The sequence below is a fragment of the Protopterus annectens genome, chromosome 11.part0, assembly GCF_019279795.1.
Source record: "Protopterus annectens isolate FY-2018-M chromosome 11.part0, PAN1.0, whole genome shotgun sequence".
In the NCBI taxonomy this organism is placed as follows: Eukaryota; Metazoa; Chordata; order Ceratodontiformes; family Protopteridae; genus Protopterus; species Protopterus annectens.
Window position 1 is genome coordinate 828,302,079 of NC_056745.1, and position 20,733 is coordinate 828,322,811.

A 20,733-nucleotide genomic window follows, 5' to 3' on the forward strand; every position below is an offset into this window, starting at 1 on the left:
CATTTTAAGCATTGTACTGTTCTATGATATTTAAGGAGTTGTTGAATATTTAGATGACCAGAATTTGGTTGACAGATATATTTTGTGTAAGTTTTCTATAAAACTTCCACATAATTCTAACCAGAGAGCTCTCATTCAGCAGAGATACAATTACCTCAGAGCTATAATTTAGGGGGATGTGGGGCTTATAGGAGGACTACCCTACAAAAATATTTTTGTTTTGATCAAATGTGTTTTTTTAAGTATAAATTTCGACCAGACTACTCAAACCAAAAAACACTTTGTAACCACCACTGGAAAGGCCTCACTGAAGTCATACTCTTTCATACAGCACTACTAATAGACTTTCTCCGAACTAAAACACATATGTCATCACTTCCTTTTATACCTCATCAATCATGTGATTCAGTTTCCAGAATGTAAATAAGCACTTATAAAACAACTGTAAAACCATTTGTTACCTAAAACTTTTGGATTTTATGCATAACACAGTTACACCAAAGCATATTTACTACAAAACATATGTGACATAACTTTATTTTATACCTTATCAATCATGTGACTCAGTTTGCAAAATGCTTGTAAATACTGATAAAGCAGTTAAAGCATTTGTTACCTAAAACATGTAGATTTAATGTATAAATATACTCCCAGATTTAATAAACTCCATGTAGGAATAGTGCAAGCCCTACACAGAGTGAACAGTGTCCATGTCTGCAGCACCCCCTTGGGGCAGCCATGTACACAGTTACTGAATCAGTGCTAGGGTGTGTGTTACAGTGCTTGGAGATGTGTAACACACCCCCTGCAATGACCAAACATAGGATGTGAAACTGTGGACATAACACATCACTCCAAACAGTGAACAGTATTTCTGCATACCCTCTGTGATGCTGTAACTACCACATCTCGATAATGCCCTCCTCAAAGGCCAGGAAAACGGCCAAAGCATACATGAAGGCCTTAATTATAGGACTGTGTTCCCATGCCATTGGCTAAGGCAATGCGACCCAACTGTTTTGGATTCAATTAGCAAGTGGGAGTCACAGATTTATGCATAGGCAATCACCTGTTCATGAGCATTACCTACAAAAGGCAAGCTGCTGCCTATGGTAAGCAGGTCTGACACTTTCTTCATGAAGACAGACTGCGATTCTCTTGGAGACTATATCTGGATTACTTCTCACAAAGGAGTATAGCACTATATCAGGTATGCCATAGAATTAAGCATGTAATGTAATGCAGATGGGGAGATGCAGTCATGGGAAATAGGAATTTAAACAGTAGGTCTCAACAACATTGCTTGGGCTGACAAGTTGCTGTTAGTCTGCTGTCCAGCACCTACGGCCATCCATTATGGCTCTGTCTGCAGTGACATAGATCACAGCTCTGGCCCCTGAGTCACCCCAGGAATAGTCAGTTCACATATCACTGCTACTGGATTGTCTGTTGTACAATACTGACAATATGTACTGTGATGCCTGTGCCCTGGCCCAACAATCAAGGAGCCTCAATCCTCACCACTAACACCAGAGAGGACGTCTCATATATAAGGAAAGGATAACAAATACACAAAGTAAAGTGCAATTTCCCTTAAGAGCACACAGAGATCACAGTCAGTCTAGGGCTGGTCGCTCCCTTGCTCTCCAGGTCCCCAATAAGACTCCCCACTGGCACAGCTATAGCATCCAGATCTCAGCCTAGTGGGCAAGCTAAAACCTCTAACACCCTCTCTGTCCAACCAGTGCTACGTGTCCCTGCCCAAGTAGCTGACACACACACTCACACACTTTGAGAAGAATTTATACAACCACACAGACACTCCTGGGGAAGGCTGGCACAGTTTCTCCAGCTGTGCCACCTTCTCCCAGACTATACTGTAGTTCCACTTGCCACCACCCACTAATACTTAACAGCTACTCAAAGGCCCTTAAAAGGGTGTCCAATTATTATTGTGCAATATTATTTTTGAATTGGTAAGTGTGACTAAACAGTCAAGGCTTATTAGAGTGACTTGGTATAGAATCAGTATAAGCATGCCATGTACGCTTAGAGCTTAACTTATCTCTACACAAAACAACCACTGTTGAAAGGTTTTAAAATATTTAATAATAAATAATAAAAACACAAGATAATACTTCTTACTACACAGTGCTAGTCAAGAGTTCAGAGATCACAGAGAAATACTTAAAATAACACAGTAATAAAGTTCTGACATCACTGAAAAACACTTAGTCTAATCATTCTAGTTCCTAGTTATTTCAAAAGGAAAACACCTAGGCAGAAACCAGAGCAATAAAAATACATTTGCATATTTAAATCTAGCAATCTAACTCTTGGTTAAAACAATAGAAAGAATGTGCTAGCCTAGACGGAGTGACTTTGAATCTTTAACTTCAAAGGACAGACATGAAGTAATTGTAACTTCAAAGGACAGACATGAAATGCTTGTCTTAGCTTTCTTTACAGCAGAAGGCAATGTTGTTACATTTTTTTGAAATTCAACATTTCACAGCATATTCTTTCATTTAAGAAAACAAGCCTGTATTTCAACATTCATATTTACAAATGACAGAATCATGTACCAAATTCTATTTGAATAGGCTGGCGGCCTTCACCCATCTCTACCAGTCTTCACCCCCCCCCCGAAGAACTCAAGCTAGTTTTTCAAGTGACCTTTGAGAAATGCTGCTTGAGAGAGTTAGGTCTATCTGAGTATACCTTGCTGCATTCCCTGTCTTGAGACCCCATCTGCACTGGCTTTGCTAATCCCACTGCGGTGCTGCACTGACATATCATATGCTTGCAATCCTAGGCTCCATCTTAGCAATGTGGCATTTTGCCAACTGGCTCTGTTTAACCATGTTAGGGGGGTTGTGATCTGTCATAACAGTGAATTTCCTTCCATACAGATAAGGCTGAAATTTCTGCAATGCCCACTCTATGTCCACACATTCCTTTTCTACAGCTGCATAGCATTCCTTCCTGGGTTGGAGCCTATGACTGAGATAAAACACTGGGTGCTCTTCTGCCTCTGAAGAAATCTGCCTAATTACAGCCCCCACCCCATGGTTTGAAGCTTCCACCTGCACAACAAATTATTTGCTGTAATCTGGACTGGCTAACACAGGGGGCCCTCCCAAAGCTTCTTTAAGCTTCTAGATAGCCTGCTCACATGCTGTGGTCCACACTGCCTTATCTGGCCTGTTCTTCCTTGTCAGGTATGTGAGGGGAGCAGCTATGGTACTTTAACTGGGGGCGAACTTTCTGTAGTACCCTGCTGTCTCTAAAAATGCCATCACCTGCTTTTTAGTAACAGGTGCAGGCCATGCCTGAATGGCTTCCACTTTGGCAGGTTCCGGCCTTATCTTACCACTCCCCACTCTATGTCCTAGGTAGAAGACCTCTGCCATACCCATCTGACATTTGTTTGGCTTAATGGTCAACCCTGCTCTCTGTATTCTGCCCAGCACCTCCCTGACATGCTGAAGGTGCTCTGGCCAGAAATGGCTGTAGATGACAATATCATCTAGGTAAGCAAGGGAAAACCCTTCTGCTCCTGCTTGGATACAATCTACTAGCCTCTGGAAAGTTGCTGGGGCATTCTTCATCCCAAAGAGCATCTTTGTGAACTCATACAAGCAAGCCAAAAGGAGTCACAAAGGCTGACGTCTCTCTAACACTGGAAGTCAAGGGCACCTGCCAGTAACCCTTGGTAAGATCAATGGTTGTAAGATACTTAGCTCCACCCAGCTGCTCTAGGGCCTCATCTGTCCTAGGCATGGGGTAAGCATTCAACTCTGTATGACTATTGAATTTCCTGTAGTCCACACAGAACCTGGTGCTGCCATCCTTCTTTGGCACCAGCACCACTGGGGAGTCCCAGGGACTGTTGAACTCTTGAATCACCCCTAGTTCCAACATCTCCTGTACCTCCTCCCTCAGAGCCTGTTTGACTCTCTCAGGCACTCTATAAGGGGCCTGCCTAATAGGCCCTTGGGGTCCTGTATCCACCTGGTGCTGCACCGGATGGGTGCACCCTGGTTTCCCAGTGAACATTTCCCCAAATTCCTGCAACACTGCTTGGATTTCTCGACTCTGGGTAGGAGATAGCTGCTGGGACATTGCTACCCCTTCCACTGAGGTGTCAGCCCGAGCCTCACTGAGATCAGTCCCCAGATCTCCCTCAGACTCCTCCTGCAATCCACTGCAAATGCTCAGCACAAGGGCCTCCCTAAGGTTTCATCATGTTAACATAGTACAAGTTGTGCCCCTGCCTTCTGCCTAACAGTTCCAGCATGTAGTTAACATAACTTACCTTTCTTACCACCTTATAGGTACCCTCCCAAGCTGCTTGCAGCTTGTTGTGTCTGCCAGGAATGAGAACCATTACGTGGTGCTCCACAGCATATGCTTTAGCTTGAGCATTCCTGTTATACCACACCTTTTTTTTTTGTTGGGCCCATGAGTTCCCTAAGCCTTGTCCTGAGGTTTTGGACATATGCCACAACAGACTCCTTGTGAGACTTGCACTCACCTTCCCACTCATCTCAAATTAAATCTAGAGGTCTTCTCACCCCATGGCCATACGGCAACTCAAAGGGTGAAAAACCTGTGGATTCCCGGGGAACTTCTCTGTAAGCAAACAACAGATGGGGCAAATACTTGTCCCAATACCTCTTAAACCGATCTGCAAATGCCCATAGCATGGACTTGATTGTAGAGTTTAACCTCTCAACTAGACCATTAGTCTGAGGATGGTAGGGGGTGGTCTTTATGTGCTTCATCCCACAAGACTTCCACAGACAAGCTAGCAGGTCTGACATGAAATTGGCACCTCTGTCAGTCAGTATTTCTTTTGGGAAACCTACCCTGCTGAAAATCTCTAACAAAGCATTTGCCACCGTCTCTGCCTCAATGGAGGACAAAGCCACTGCCTCAGGGAATCGTGTAGCATAATCCACTACCACAAGGATATACTTTTTCCATGTGGAACTTGGAGTCCTCAGGGGACCCACAATATCCATAGCTACCCTCTGAAATGGCTCCTCAATCACAGGCAAAGGCATCAAAGAAACTCTCATCTTGTCTCCTGCCTTGCCTACTTTTTGGCACTGCTCACAGGTCATGCAGTACCCTGTTACATCTCTGGAAATTCCAGTCCAATACAAGTTCTGCATAATGCGCCTCTTTGTACGTTTTATGCCCATATGACCTGCAAATGGAATATCATGGGCTATGGCCCATGGGCTATGGCTAGAAGCACCAGATGGTAGGGTCTAGGCACTACCAACTGCTGTACTTTCTCACCTTCTAGCCCTCCCTCAGTGGTCCACTCTCTGTATATTAACCCTTTGTCCTAGTATACAGATTCCCCTTTTCCTTGAGAATCAGGTGCCTCCCTAGCTACCTGCCTCAGGCCTTGCAATGTAGGGTCTGAGAACTAAGCCCATCTAAACTCTCTCCTTGTAACCCTTCCCAGCTCCCCTTACACAGGAAGTCTGGGAACTCTGATAGTGGTGCCTCACTATCAGCCTGGGTACTACTACTCACCTCTACCTTTGCAGTTACTCTGTCCAATGGGCCAGCAGTACCCACAAGCAGCTGTGGCTCACATTCAGTCTCACTGCTACAGAGTAGCTCCCTTCCTGAAGTAACCACCTCACCAGTCCTGGCTGCAACTATGCAGTCTGTCTGGGTCTCCACTAGGCTATCAGACCCACATGCTTGTCTCCAAGCCTGACTGAATGTAACTGCACAAGCACAGGGTACTGCACTATCTAAATCATTCCCTATTAGGACATCTGCAGGTATATCCTCAAACAAATCTACTTGCTGGCTTCCTTTTCCACCCTCCCAGTCAAGGTGAACCCTAGCCAAAGGTAGGTGGAATGGGATCCTTCCTAAAGCCCTGACTGGAGTAGACTGCCCAGGCAAGTAGTGCTCCTCTGTAATCATTGCAGGCTTTACAATGGTTATATCAGAGGCTGTGTCTCTCTTGGCAATGGCCTCTTTGCCATTCACTACAAAAGGAGATAGCCTCTGGTGGTAGTTTGGTACAATTGTTGTCCCAAGACAACCTACTATTGGCATTTTGTCTTTCCCACTTACTGGCTCTCTCACCTTTTGTTCCTCACCTTGCCTCTGTGGACATCTGTATGCCACATGACCCCACTAGTTGCATTCAAAATATTTAACCCTAGGTCCTGGACATGTACCTGGACTAGTGGCTTCCCCTGCTACTGGCAGATTCTGTTGGGGCACCATGAGTTCCTTTAGACCCATGATCAGTACTGGGGGGTCCCCTTCCTGTGCAGGGCTGCCCTGCTTGCCAGGTATAGGTCTCCCTTCTTTCCCAACTCATCTGAAGTAGCACATATTCTATCAGCTAACCAGATCCTCATGATCTCAGGCAAAGTGCTAAGGGCTTGTTCCCTCACCAAAAGGTCTGCCAGCCCTTCAAAAATGGTGACCTCACATCCACTCACCCACCTATGGAAATAAGTGCTCAATTCAGCAACATATTCACACACACTTTCATTTGCCTTGCATCTATGATCACAAAACTTTTTCCTATACATTTCAGGTGTTAGCTTAAAAAACACTAATAGGCAGTTTTTTACAGCAGTATAATAAAAACATGCAATGCCAGACATTTTAGATAATACAATTACAGCTTTACCATGGCGTAAGTGGGTCAGGAACCATACCCAGAGCCCTTGGTCAACTTCAAACTGTTTACATACCCTCTCAAAGATATGAATGAAACTATCAAAATTATCCCCCTCTTTAAACTGCCGAAGAAATTTACTGACATTTTGTGCTTCTGGGGTCCAGTTATTTGCTTTCCCATTACCTCCATGACTCTGTTGAATTGTCAGCATCTCCTTCTCATGCTACCTCTGCCTCTCTTTTTCCTCAGCTTCTAGGCATAGCAGTTTCTCATTCTCCTCACTCTCTAGATGCCTCAGTCTCTCATTTGCTTCTAATTCCACACGCCTGGCATCCAACTCAAGTCTCCTTAGCTCCAGCTGGATTTTTAAGTCCACTGCAGAAAGGTTGAGCTGTCCATTCTCCGAGGGTATTATATCTCCACTGCCAGTCTGATTGTCCTCCTGGTTGCTGTTTTCTGATGCAGCTGTAGCCAAGGCTGCAATCAGGTCTTCCTTAGTCAGGTTTCCATGCACCACCCCTAGCCTGGCACATCTCCACCAGCTGACTCCTTGTCAGCTTTCCATACTCCTCTGCTGACATGCTGCCTGCTCACCCTGACTAACTAAGCTAACAAAAGAAATAAAACAATTGTGATCTGAACTCTGAGTATTCACTGCATGGCTGTTTTAGAATATAAAACACCTTCAAAGCTTACTGTACATAAGCTACAGGGATTCACTCTACCCACACCACTACAAGCCAATTAGTATTTGCCAACTAATTAATATGTGATGTGGATACCCCACCACTGCCAAGCACAAATGTGAGGATATCCCAATCACTGCCACCACAAATGTGACACCAGTGCCCTGGCCCAGCAATCAAGGAGCCTCAATCCTCATCACTAACACCAGAGAGGGCATCTCATATATGAGGAAAGGATAACAAATACACACAGTAAAGTGCAATTTCCCTTAAGAGCACACAGAGATCACAGTCAGTCCAGGGTTGGTCACTCCCTTGCTCTCCAGGTCCCCAATAAGGCTCCCCACTGACACAGCTATAGGGTCCAGATCTCAGCCTAATGGGCAAGCTAAAACCTCTAGCAGTCTTCACAGATACAGCTGGCATATCACATCATGTACTGTCAGTGAGCCCCTCTCAGTCTGTGAATATCATACAGACTTAGTTAAAAGATTGTCCTGATGCCCTGGTATTTCCTGGTGGGGAACCTCAGTGATGTCCCTAGATGCTGCATGTGCTGTGTGATGTGAATGACAAAAAGGGAATTATACACAATAATGGGCCTCATTGGGGGGAATATGTGAATGTTTATACCCCATGTCCCTTGATGACATACCCTTATGTATGACATGGGCCATGTAGAATGTTTACCTTTCAATGTAAGCAACACTGTGTTGAAATGTCATGTTGCCAAAGACCAGTGTCCATATCTCCCTCACGACTGCTTGCATGCTTAGGATGTTGTTAGTACTGTGATAATATGTGGAGACGTCACTCTCCCTAAAGGAGTTGACACTGGATGCCCTGGAATGCGGCCTGAGGCCAGGTGTCTAGCAACAGTCATGTATCTGTGTGAGACCCTCCTAGGCAGATGCCCACATCACTAGGGAATCTGGTGACAGCACACAGCATGCAGTAATCTGCAGACATGGTCAGACATAGGCTAATGGCTGTTACATGCACCTCAGAAGTGTACATCACACATAACAGAGGCCCAAACATGGGGGTCACAATAAACTGTGCTATGGCCTTGCAGAACAGCCAAGTTAGGCTGCTGGGTCTATCATGTGACTGAGTGGGGGATGCCCCATCTAAGTCTAAAGGGGTGACAGTGGTTGTTCATCAGACAGTTGGGACAAAGGCAGTAGTCAGTCCTCCTTTGAATACAGTTCCTTATGGTGTTGCAAAGTTATGCTTGGGGTCATGTAGGATGCATCCTGTGATGTGATGGGTTCCCATGGCAGATGTATACCATGACTTTCACATGGCAGTTGTGACCTGTTCCCTACCTATAGGAGATGGGGGAGGTATTGTGGATATCCTGATGTACAGATGGGGAAGACAGGGGGTGAAGCCTACACAGACTTTGTCAGGCATACAGTATGCTATACCAACAACACTGGTATAGGTGGAGTCTTTGAGTACCACAAGTGAACAGCTGCAGATGCTTCCTGTGCTGTTGCAGACATATGTGCAGTAGGGGAGATGAATGTCTGTAGTGGATGTAGACAATATAGGCTCTATGTTTGTTGTGCAGGTTTGTAGGACTGATCCCATTCTCATCTACATACTGAGACATTACTTCAAAATGGGCACCTGCTCTTATTTTGTCTCGGACAACAGTATGTCATCCCTGTTATGAACAGTATGTCTTGCAAATGTCCACAAGACAGGTGTACATATCCTAGCAGAGGATGATGTAGGCCTGTCGGGTATACCTGACTACATGCATCTATACAAATGCACATATAGCACTTGTGTGTATGTGCGGATATTGGTGCCAGTCCTTAATGATGGGCTGGGGGCTGTGAGGCTATGTATACCCGCCAGGAAGATGTATTCAACATTGGAGGTGTATGTATGTCTGATCCTAGCTAGCTGGGTATTGTGGGAGATGGTGACTGCAAATGTGACGGCATGATGGTTGCTTTGCCATAGAGGCTGACACTGTAGGGATGCTGCAGTGGTAACCCATGTTGAGTAATTTCAACACCTTCAGCTCATGTGGGGGTAGCCCCTGGCTGCACCAAGGTGTTTGTACTTCCACTGTTAATGGCTTTCTGGCCATTTGTGTGCTGGCATGGGTACATCTTACAATGTATGTTAGGGTCGTTCAACTGACCCAGGATTAGGGTACAGCTCTGACTCCTATTACAGTTGATGAGGTCCATATAGGCAGAATGGGCTTCCTGGTCACATATGGTGGCCAGTAGCTAGATTTGAATAGGTAGGTGGTGGCAATGGTGAACTGCCCCTGCAGTGTCCCCTGTGCATCTTACTGCCTGTACAGAGTAGAGGTCTGTATGTGATTCATATATACAGAAACCCCATGTCCCATGGCTTTATTGGAAACACTTTGTCTTCAGAATGTATGATAGGATGGTTGAACAGATAAGGCTGGGGTGCTCTCTGCAGGTTTGAGCCATGGTCTGAGTGACCTCTCAGAAATCTGAAGTTTCCAGGGTTAGAACTGCTTGCAATGAGGGCAAAGTCATGTGTACATCTCTGGCATGTAGCAGCATGGCCTTCAATGTGTGCTGCACTGACACCTGTATGTTGATAGAGATAACTTCACCACTTTTAGTAATGGAATCAGTATGGGGCTGGCGAGAACCATTGTCAGATGCATGAAGACCAGTGAAGACAGATGGAGGCCATCTCTCGCAGAGCATCGTGGTCTGTTTACCATATCATCCCAGACTCTCAGGTACTGGAACCCCTGGAACATCACAGGATAAATGTGCACATGTTAAGGGCAAACAATTCCTGATTATATTATGGCATCCATCTGGATGACAGCATAATGCTGCATAAGGCTAGGGACATACCTGCCTGGGACACATAACCAGTGTGCGCACTCATGGCTCACTGCATATAGTCCAGGGACATACATGTCAGGTCAGGGACACCAACATGTACTGTGACAGACCCACAACAGTACCTGTTGATGAGAGACAGAAGTGCATATGCAATATGGCAGAGTCTGTCATGTGACACACAAGTAACTGCAATCATCCATATACACAGCCAGGTCAATGGCACACCAGTGTGTCTCCACGGAAGTCCCCTATGTGTAACATGTTTGACATGGGCTGATGCCTGCGTGGGTGTGAGACACAGGTGTGTGGTCATGTGTGGTATGTGCTGTGTACGGCTGTGGTGTTCATGTGTTGCTTTGCCTTCGAGATCCCCTTTGTTTGTGGATGTGTATGTTGAGGACCACTGCAGATGTTTGTATGTGTTGTGTAGGTGTGGGTGGTGGGTGAGGTGCACTGATTGTGTTGACAACCTTTTTGGGGACAGATATGCAGCCTTGACAGGGAGAGAGCATGGACTGCAGGTTCCTACAGTCATTGCATCTTTCACACAGCATGTTCTTTGGTGCTGTTTGTAGATGGCTGTCCATCCATGTACATGAGGCAGGTGCTACACAGTGCCAGGACACCCATAACAACCACATTGGCTGGGGAAACTGTAGGACATTGTCCAGCCATATAGTCCAGAATCTGAGGGAGGAAGGTCAGGGAGACCTGAGGAGTGGGTCTACAGACCAGGTGATTACTAATACACTAGGAGGCTGACACCACAGCAGACCATGTAGACAGGCTATGGACAAAAAGTAATAGGTGCAACAGGTACATGCATTGCAACATCTCATAGCACATGCAGCAAGTAGCATAAAACATCAGGACTAGGGGAGCAACGTATACTGTATTGCCACTATGTTGCCGATACCCACAGACATACTGTGCTGATAGACAGTGGGAGTATGATGTGAGGGTTAGTGGTGGATAGTGCTAGCAAATGTGGATGTGCATGGGCTGTATATAATGGTGAGCAATGTATGCAGTCCTGTGATGTGTTCCCCTGTTCATATATTTTAGGTGGGATGTACAGACATCACAATCCACCCTTCTCAGAAGCTGAAACCACTGCAATTATTGATGCCCTGAGACTCCATCACTGGATGCTGTTTTCAAGGAGTCATCATAACCAGCAACAATGTGCTGCACTGTGAGCCGACCTGGTAGCAACTGTGAATGATGTGGGCTACCGGGACAGGATCTACGAACAGGTCCAACACTGTGCTACTGATCTCATACACCATGCATGGCAAAGGGCTGCAGCTGTGGACAGGGACCTTGCTGGCACAGGGGGAGGGCTGCTACACAACCACCACTCTCAGCCACAGAGGTGTTCCTGGCAAATCTGGATTCAGCCACCAGCTCACAGGAAACCATCAGTACATATGTCGTGGAGGTGGGTGGCACAGATTCCAAAGCCGAGGAACATCCAGGTAAGCCTCCAGTGGTCATATCACGTTAATACTGTAGCTTTCATAGTGGCAGCCTCTGCATACCTGTATGCATATGTCAGATCAATCTGCATTTTTACATGGGATTTTGTAATGCACACATGTGCACACAGTGTGAATGTCAGTAATTTGATAGTATCACAGCTTGCACTGTACATATTGATAAACATGCATATCCTGTACCAATGCTACATGTGTGTGTGTGTTGAAAATACCTCTCCCCCACAAATCCATAGGTACCTCTGGTGTGGCTGGGGAACATCAACCTGTAGCCAGTGAGTGTGGAACTGTCATGTTATGGCTCACCTATATGCTAGGCATGTTAAGGGCTTCCAGTTTGTCATGCACATGACTGTTAAGCTTGGCTGTATTGCAATACGTGCATGTTCACTTATGGTGGGTTTCACTGCAGTGCATCATATTGGTAATTACAGTTGCATATTTGCAGGAGCTGTAACATATTAGCACGTAGTTTTCTATAGGTGAAGCCACTCTGCTATACATGGATGCATTAATACTGTGTAAACTGGTGCACTGTGTGTTAGGTGAAGGTCCATCACATACTCCAACATGTCACATATCTCACAGGTGTATAGTAATAGCAACATTAACTGGATGTAGCTGCACTGCATGCTGTTGAGGGCCAGTCCAGTGTGTGTCTGCTGTGGTCTGACTGTGTGTTGTGCATGACATCAGTCAGAAGGTGTGGTCTGCATAATGCCTTTGTGGCACCTCACCTATATGTGTGTGTGTGTGTGTGTGTGTGTGTGTGTGTGTGTGTGTGTGTGTGTGTGTGTGTGTGTGTGTGTGTGTGTGTGAATTAATGTAGTCATGTTGTGTTCCCCTCACAGGTGACCATGGGGATTGGAGTGTGTCTCCCCTCACAACCTGATGTCAGTATCTCATTGAGCTCTGATGATAATGCTGGCCATTGTGAGGCACAGGTGGGGTTGATGGGGGATGAATCTGTCCCATTGGTTGACATCCCACTTCCACCTCCAATGTCCCAGCACACTGTCAGTATGCCTACACATACCCAGTCTCCAGCAGCCACAGATATTGGGCAGTCAGAGGGTGGTGTCATTGAACAGGGGAGTGAGGCGACTATGGCATCTGTGACTGTAGACACTAGCCATAGCCAGAGAGCTGGCGAGGTCTCACACAGGCAGATTGACAGTGGTTCTCAAAGGAGGACTGCTGCTCATTCAGCCCCTGTCAGAGGTATCACAGCACATGTCACCTGATGCATGTTTCTGTCCATCATGGAAGCACAGACACACTGTGAACGGTACACCAAATGGATGCACAGGGTCATGGATGATACACTGCCTGGCATGCATGACTCCGTCCATGACATTGGTAATGCCTTATGTCATTTTGCTGATGTAGTGGATAGACAGCAGGGTGAGACATTGTCAGTCCTTAACCATGCAGTGTTTATGCTTGAACATGTGGTGGGAGTAGGGCGTCGGACACATGGACATAGGTCAGCAACAACATCATCTGAGAGCCCATGTGGCCTTACACAGTCACACTCCCGTAGTGGCCATACCACTAGCACTACGAAAGGGAGGGTGCTGTCCACACCACAATCTGGCAGATCATGGGCACATGGTCCTGGGTGGTCCCATGAGGGATACAGACCCAGCAGACACCAGTCACCATCAGGAAGTAGTACTGCATTTGACCTTGGGCATGGTGTTGCCAGTGCCACTCCTGGCAGAACCAGTTCCTGTGTTTGTGACTGGAGAAGGTGAACTGTACATTCTACCATGTACACTCCACGGCTGTCCAACATATCCTCATGTAGGGCTAGCAAATGGTTGACTGTGTGCATGCACACACTCACACATGACTGTCACATGCAGGTCACCAACAGATGCACACAGCTCCTCTCCATGGGCCAGCTGACCAGAACCCCTCCAGACACACACACACATGATGTCAACTGTATGGCACAGCATAGGCCACTGGCAACCCCACACCACACCCTGTACATGTGATGATACCTGTGCCACATCCCTGATATCCATACCATTGATGCAGGGACATGGTAATATGTGTCTGATGCACAGGGTGACTGTAGTACAGATAATAGCAGTTTGTAGTGTAGTAGTGTTATGCCCTGTAAGGTGCTGTATGCTGGCTATTGTCATGCGTACACATCAAAGTGTATGTACCTTTGTGCCATGATGCTTTATTGCTGTTAGTACTGCTGACTGACTGTTGTCTCACAGACCTTATTCTGTTTCTATTCTAGGTGTCTGTGTGTCTAAGTCGTGGTGAGCTGGTGCCATTACAGGAGCTCATGATGGCAGAGTGGCAATGCAGAGACCCTTTTATCACCAAGGTATGGCTGTATATGTGCATGTTTCCCTGGGTGCGTATGTGTGGAACAGTGTGTGAGGGACAATGGGGGCAGACAATGTAACCTTGCATGCCTACCCCTTGACACAGCATGCTACTGTTGATACATGTCACCTGGGAGTTCCATAGCATCACAGGTTCATAAGTCCAGATGAGGTTACTGGAGTACTGGCACTGGGTTCCTTACAAGCCTAGCCATTACTTTATCCCCAACAGAATCTTCGACCAGCACATGTTGCCCCTGGCATTGTTGGACAAAGGTTGGACCCCTGGGACACATATTTCTTTCCCATCCACTCAACCTTGATGCAGTTGATGAGGTCTGCATGGTACTGTGTTTGACATGTTTTGGGAGTGCATTCTTGAGACAGGGCAGCCTCTGGGAGACAAACTTGTCTCTCCAGCAGATTTGTTTGCTGTCTGCTATGGGATTCAGGCCTGTCATACCTCTAATGTGCACAGAGTTATACTCACATATATGGGGCAGCTGTTGAAGGGCTGAGCACAGGATTGCCATTTAGGCATGCCACAGCCCCCACCTATGGACTATCTGTCTGATACTAAGTGAGGCAGTACTGATTTTAGTCTGTCTGTGTGGAGCAGGTGTTGAAGGCCATGGATAACCCTTGTGGGTGTTAACATAGCCTTGCCACTTGCTGCAGATGTCTGCATAGGTACATACCAGACCGGCCATGCTAATAATGTATTGTTGTGCTGACGGAGGACTATACAGAGGTAATGTCCACCTTTTGTCTGGATGCAGTCCCTTTACCTATGTAGTGAACCACGTACAAGCCTTTTATGACCACTGCCACTACTTGTTGCCTGAATGCAATAGTGTTATCATCCTGAGTACTCAGGTCTGTCAACGCAGTTTGTGTGTTTATGGGGTTGCCATTTATGTGTGAAATAGTGGGGCCACGTCCTTGCCATATGGTATGATGGTACTGTTGTCTGCATTCAGCTTAAGGCCAGGACCTTGACACCATTCTATACCTGCTGTGTGACCCCATTGCAGTGTGTTAACAGCAGTTTGTGGGTCACTGACAGACAGCATACTACTTACCTACTGTAGATATGTGGGTGGTGGCAGTTATCATTCATGTCTAGATACATGTGGGTCATTGGGGACAGTAGTTACGCACAGGGCTTCCACATGTGTACATATTACACACACATAGGCAACAAAGAGTGGGGTTGCCCCCTTATCAAATGTGGACTGTGGGACACATCTTGTAGTATTGTGACAGTTGGCAGGACATACCATACCTATGGCATTTGCAACGGACAGGACTTCCCTTAGTTTTCTAATATGGCAGCTTGTTTGTGTCACACTACCTTAGCTTGTGCTATTTCTCATGACATTAAGGTGCTTCTGATTTGAAATAACTGCTTTATGCAACTAGTAGACAACCTTAGGAAATGTTTGTTGTCCAACACTCTGGGGACCTCTGTATTGTTTGAGTCGTTGTCACAGGTCACACCTGCCAAACATGGACTGCAATCTGCAGGGTGGGACAGATGCTAGATGGTGGCCATACCTCTCAACTCTACAGATTTCTGCTGAATGTCCTGATGTTTGCCACATATTTTTGTTCCATTTGTCATAACATCATGGTTCTCTGGCAAATTTTTGGCAAATCATGAAAGACTCATGTTAGAAAATAATGACAGATATTTTCAACATGTGTATTTCAAAATGTATTTGAAAATGTGTGACTATGCTTCTAAGGTGGATGACATCTGTAGGCCCTGAATAGGTTGGCAATGGGGGAGTTAACAGGGTGGAACAGGCACACAAAATGGTATAACCATCACACAGGCAAGACAGCCATGCTGCTACAGGGGATATCTACACACAAACACATAGAGTCACACAGTTGGCAGTATTGAGATTAGAACCCCTACTTATCTAGTTGCATGTACTATAGTGCTACATACTTATCACGTACACCACAGAGCTTATATGCCTCAAAAGTGTCCAACAGTGAATCTAAGGTAGATGACATCAACTGGTCCTAATGCAATGGGGGGATTGACCAGGTGAAACAGGCCTCAAACTGATATAACCAACACACACAGGGGATATGTTTCACACACAGTATTACAGTTGGCAGAATTGAGATTAGAACTCCTACCTATCTAGTTGTTTGCACTATAGTGCTACATACATATCTTATGCCCCACGGGGCTTATTTACCTGATGAGTGTCCAACAGTGCATCTAAGGTGGATGACATCAGCTGGCCCTGTAAAGTAGAGCAATGGGGGATTTACGGGGTGGAACAGGCCTCACATAGGAAATACACATAGCCACAAGGGGATATACTTATACACACCCACACACACTGAGTTGTCATTGTGGAGATTTAAACCCCTACCTTTCTTGTATGTACTACAGTACTATGTACTTATCACATGTGATACAGATTATATACAGGGAGTGTGTCCAGTGTTGCATGTAAGGTGGATGACATCAGTAGGCCCTGTAAAGTAAGGCATTGGGGGTTATGGGGTGGAACAGGCCTTAAAATGCATTACCATTACACACACATAAGCAGAAAATACACACATCCACAAGGGGATATACTTATAAAAACACACACACACACACACACACACACACACACACTGGCTTATGTGAGATTACAACCCCTACTTACTATTACAGAATAGGGCTTGCCATGGTATTTGCACATGCCACTGGTTACAATTGATGTACATGTGGCTGCAGCACTACCTCACTCTATGCCTTCCAGAGTTTTTCTCTGTCTCTCTCTGTCTTTGTTTCTCTCTCTCTCTCTGGGTCTCTCTCTCTCTTCCCCTGTCTCAGCTTCTCTATTAATGGTATTTGTATATGTTACCTATATATTGTATGTACATCAGACTCAACAGATCCAGATATCTCTTATATAAACCACATACGGATATACGGGGATAATCATGTGTGATGGAGGTGGAGAGAGACAGTTAAGGTGTACATATCTGTCTGTATGCACAGGGGATATATGGACATCCCAGTTCTATAGTCAGATGTGGGTTCAGACATGGGCTGACATTAGCTAAGTGTAGGAGCATGCCCAGTATGAGCATCAATAGTAACACTGGGACTCCAGGCCAGATCAACCTGTACTCTGGTCCAGGTTTTGTGTGCTAGAGTCAATTGACTGATGTACCTGTGTAAACAGTCCATCACCTGACTAATATACTGGCTGAAAGACCTCCTGGCTGTGTGCCATCCTTCTTACCTGAGTCATATCTAGGGTGGGTATAGAGTTTAGTGGACTGAGCAGAGATTTGCATAATATGTGTGGTACATTTTATACCTCACTGTGATTTCCTGGCATGTCAGTGGCAGATCAGTATAGGTTAATGTGAGGACCCACTGATAGACATTTGTCTACTGACTCCATACACTGCAGGAAACCCATGCTAGTGCACAAATTGTTCTAGTGTGCACATTCCACATTTGTCTGGCCAGTGATTCCTCCTTCCTCTTATATGTGGGCCTTTGTCCTGCTCTGCTGCAGTTGCTGGCTTTATCCACAGTTGCTGCTGTTATGTAGCTGTAGTTATGGTGTGACTAAGGTAGAAGCCATAACATCACAAATAGGGTTACCAGTTTCAACCTCTGACTGTACCTGTTTAGCAAGTTGCCCAGCATTGTGACCCATACATCTACCCTGGTCCTCAGGCAGTTTGTGTTGCACTGTTATAAGGCTACATGTTGGCCATATCTCTCAAACTGTTATGTCCAGACATCTGGACAGGGCCATATATAACAGTCAGACTCACAGGCCCAAACATGGGGACAGGATCTTCATATTGCTCTTCCACACTTAGTTGGTAGAATGGTTTCATATTAGCTTGCATTTTCTTATGGTTATGAAGTCTGCATCTCAACTGTGTGTCATTAATGTTTTCACATCAACCTTTATTGGTTTGCCAATAGTTTGCCAGACAAATTCAATGTTACGACAAACAGAACATATATATGAGGCATACATGTGGACATTCTGTGAAACTGTCATTCATGGGGTATGAATGGTGCCCACTGACTGGTTGTCAGTACTGACAGAGTTACATGGCAGCCTTTATATCCTGGCACTGCACTGACTTGTCCCAACCTGCTGTTCTAGTAGACACCAACTAGATTACTCAGAGCTGTGTACTGTCCAAATCTGTGGCTCCCATCCCCTCCATTGTCCAGCTTTCCTGCAGTAACAAATACTGACATCTGGACAGTCTGTGGAACTCCTACCATAGATGTAGCTGACATGCAAAAGAGTGAGCATGGCCAGTCTTGAACCATGGACCCTATTAGCCACAGTAATGCGCTTAGACCACTAATCCACAACAGCCACCTACTTCCGGACACTATTAACCACACACACATACATAGCACTTTGACTCCTGCATATTGTTGAACTGGAACATATTAGCAAGTTGATTGAGACAGCCCTGGGAATGTGTGGTCTGCTGCTATTACCTTACATACATAGATGTTACTGCAGTTGTATGGGAACACAGGTGTGTTGGGGGTAGGGGACCATACCTCTCAACTGTACAGATTTTCACAGAATGTCCAGATGTTTGCCTCATATTTTGGTTCCACTTGTAATACAAGTGTGGTTTTATGGGACATTACTGACAAATCAAAAAAGAATGAAGTTAAAAACTAATGACAAACTTTTGAGTTTCAGACTTCATACCCTTCAAAAACTTATTGCTACTGCAAACATTGTTATTCTATCCACTTTCTAAGTTTGTAGGAGCAATACTTAAGAATTGTCCCTGTGTTTGGGCCTTTGTTCTACATTTATTTTTGTCTTTGTCCAGATGTCTTGCATTAAGAGTTTGAGAGGCATGTAGGGGACTTCAACATTGACATCCATGCATCTGTCCTATGATCCCGCTATATGTAAGGCCCTCACATAGCGCCATGGGTTTGTCTGGCTTGGGGTCTACTGCATTGTGGGGCAGCCAGTATTTGGCAGTGAGTTCCTGTTGTCCCACATAGCTGTCAGTTGTCTGCTGCAATCCCAGTAGCACACTCCATTCCCTTGCATACATGCAGCAATACCATACATATGTTAGCACAGTCTACTACCTCACTCAGTTATTGTTAAGAAGAGTGACTTAACTTGTGCCTGCAGCAGTTGAGAGGACAGTGATTTAGGGCAGACACTGTCGGATGCACACAGTACACAGCCTATACATGGTAAGGTATAGGTAGTGTGGTGTGGCTATACTGTATATATGAGTCAGAGTGAGGTATCAGTCCATGGGACCCTAGGTTGTCAGTGCATGTGCTATGCATTGTCTCGTTGCCAAGGCCAGGGCATACTGGGCATGCCTCCATCTGCCTACAGGAGTAGGGTCAGGATGTTCCTCGTTCGAGTCCCTCTGTGCCTGTGGAGACCTTGGCAATGATGGGGGGGGGGCTGTGTGGCCCTTTCCTGCTTTGTTCCTGCTGCAGCTGTTTCCACAGAATCATATTGTGTAGAATGGCACATACTATGAACATGTGTGCACATGTGGCTGGAGAGTATGGCAGGGCTCCACTAGATATGTCCAGGCAGTGGAACCCTGACTTCAGCAGCCCAAACACATGTTCTATGATGTTCCTAGTTTGTGTGTGTGCCTTATTATGGCGTTCTTCAGTTGGTGTGTGTGCATTTCTGATGAGAGTCATCATCCATGGTTTCAGTATGCAGCCAGCATCCTCCAGTAGATGGCCGTAAGGCATGTCCCCCTGGCAAATTCCTGGTACAGCTGTGATGCATGCCAGATGTGGGAATCGTGATAACTGCCAGTGCTGCCAGCACATACATTGATGATAATTCCCTGAACATTGCACATGACCTGGCAGTTGATGGAGTCATACCCCTTGTAGTTGACGTAGACTCAACCCTCCTCACTGGATGGTGCTTTGATGTGCACATGAGTGCAGTCTATGGCACCCTGTACCTCTAGGTAATGTGGTACATTGTGGAAGAGACACATATTGCTGGTCCTCTCATCAGGGGGGCTGGAGAAATAAATGTGCTCACTGGCATGTGTTAGCATGACATCCAGGAACTGGTGGAGTACCCTGGATGTGGATGCCTGTGAGACCCCAATGATGTCCCCAGTAGGTCCTTGGAAAGTACCTGTAGCTAGTATTCTTAAGGCTACACATACCTTTGTTTCCACTGGGATGGGTTCCCCTTTGTTGGCTCTGGGTCTGAGGTGAGGGCGGCAGAGTTCGGTGAGTACTTGTAGTATGTCCCTGTCCACCCTGTAGCGCTCTACTTTCTCCCGCTCATGTAGCCCCTGAAAGGTTACCCTGGGCCTGAACACTCTTCTCCTCCTCAGTCTGGGCCTATTGTCAAGATAATCATCATTGACCCCAACCTGTAGCACATAGAGATGTAGCAAAGCAGCAGCAGTCCCTATCATTTTGTCAGTTAAAATTTCCAAGTGTGTATACCAATGGTGCAGAGTATGTGGGAAAAATCAGGTTGAAGGGTGCATGCATACTGTATACTGTTGTGCTGCAGATGCAGCCTGTGTGGTTGGCTGACTATGAAACATTTCACCTGCAAGACTTATCATTGAGGCATTTGGATGGGCTAGTGTCAGTGGAACAGGGCTTATCAGTCATTCATACTT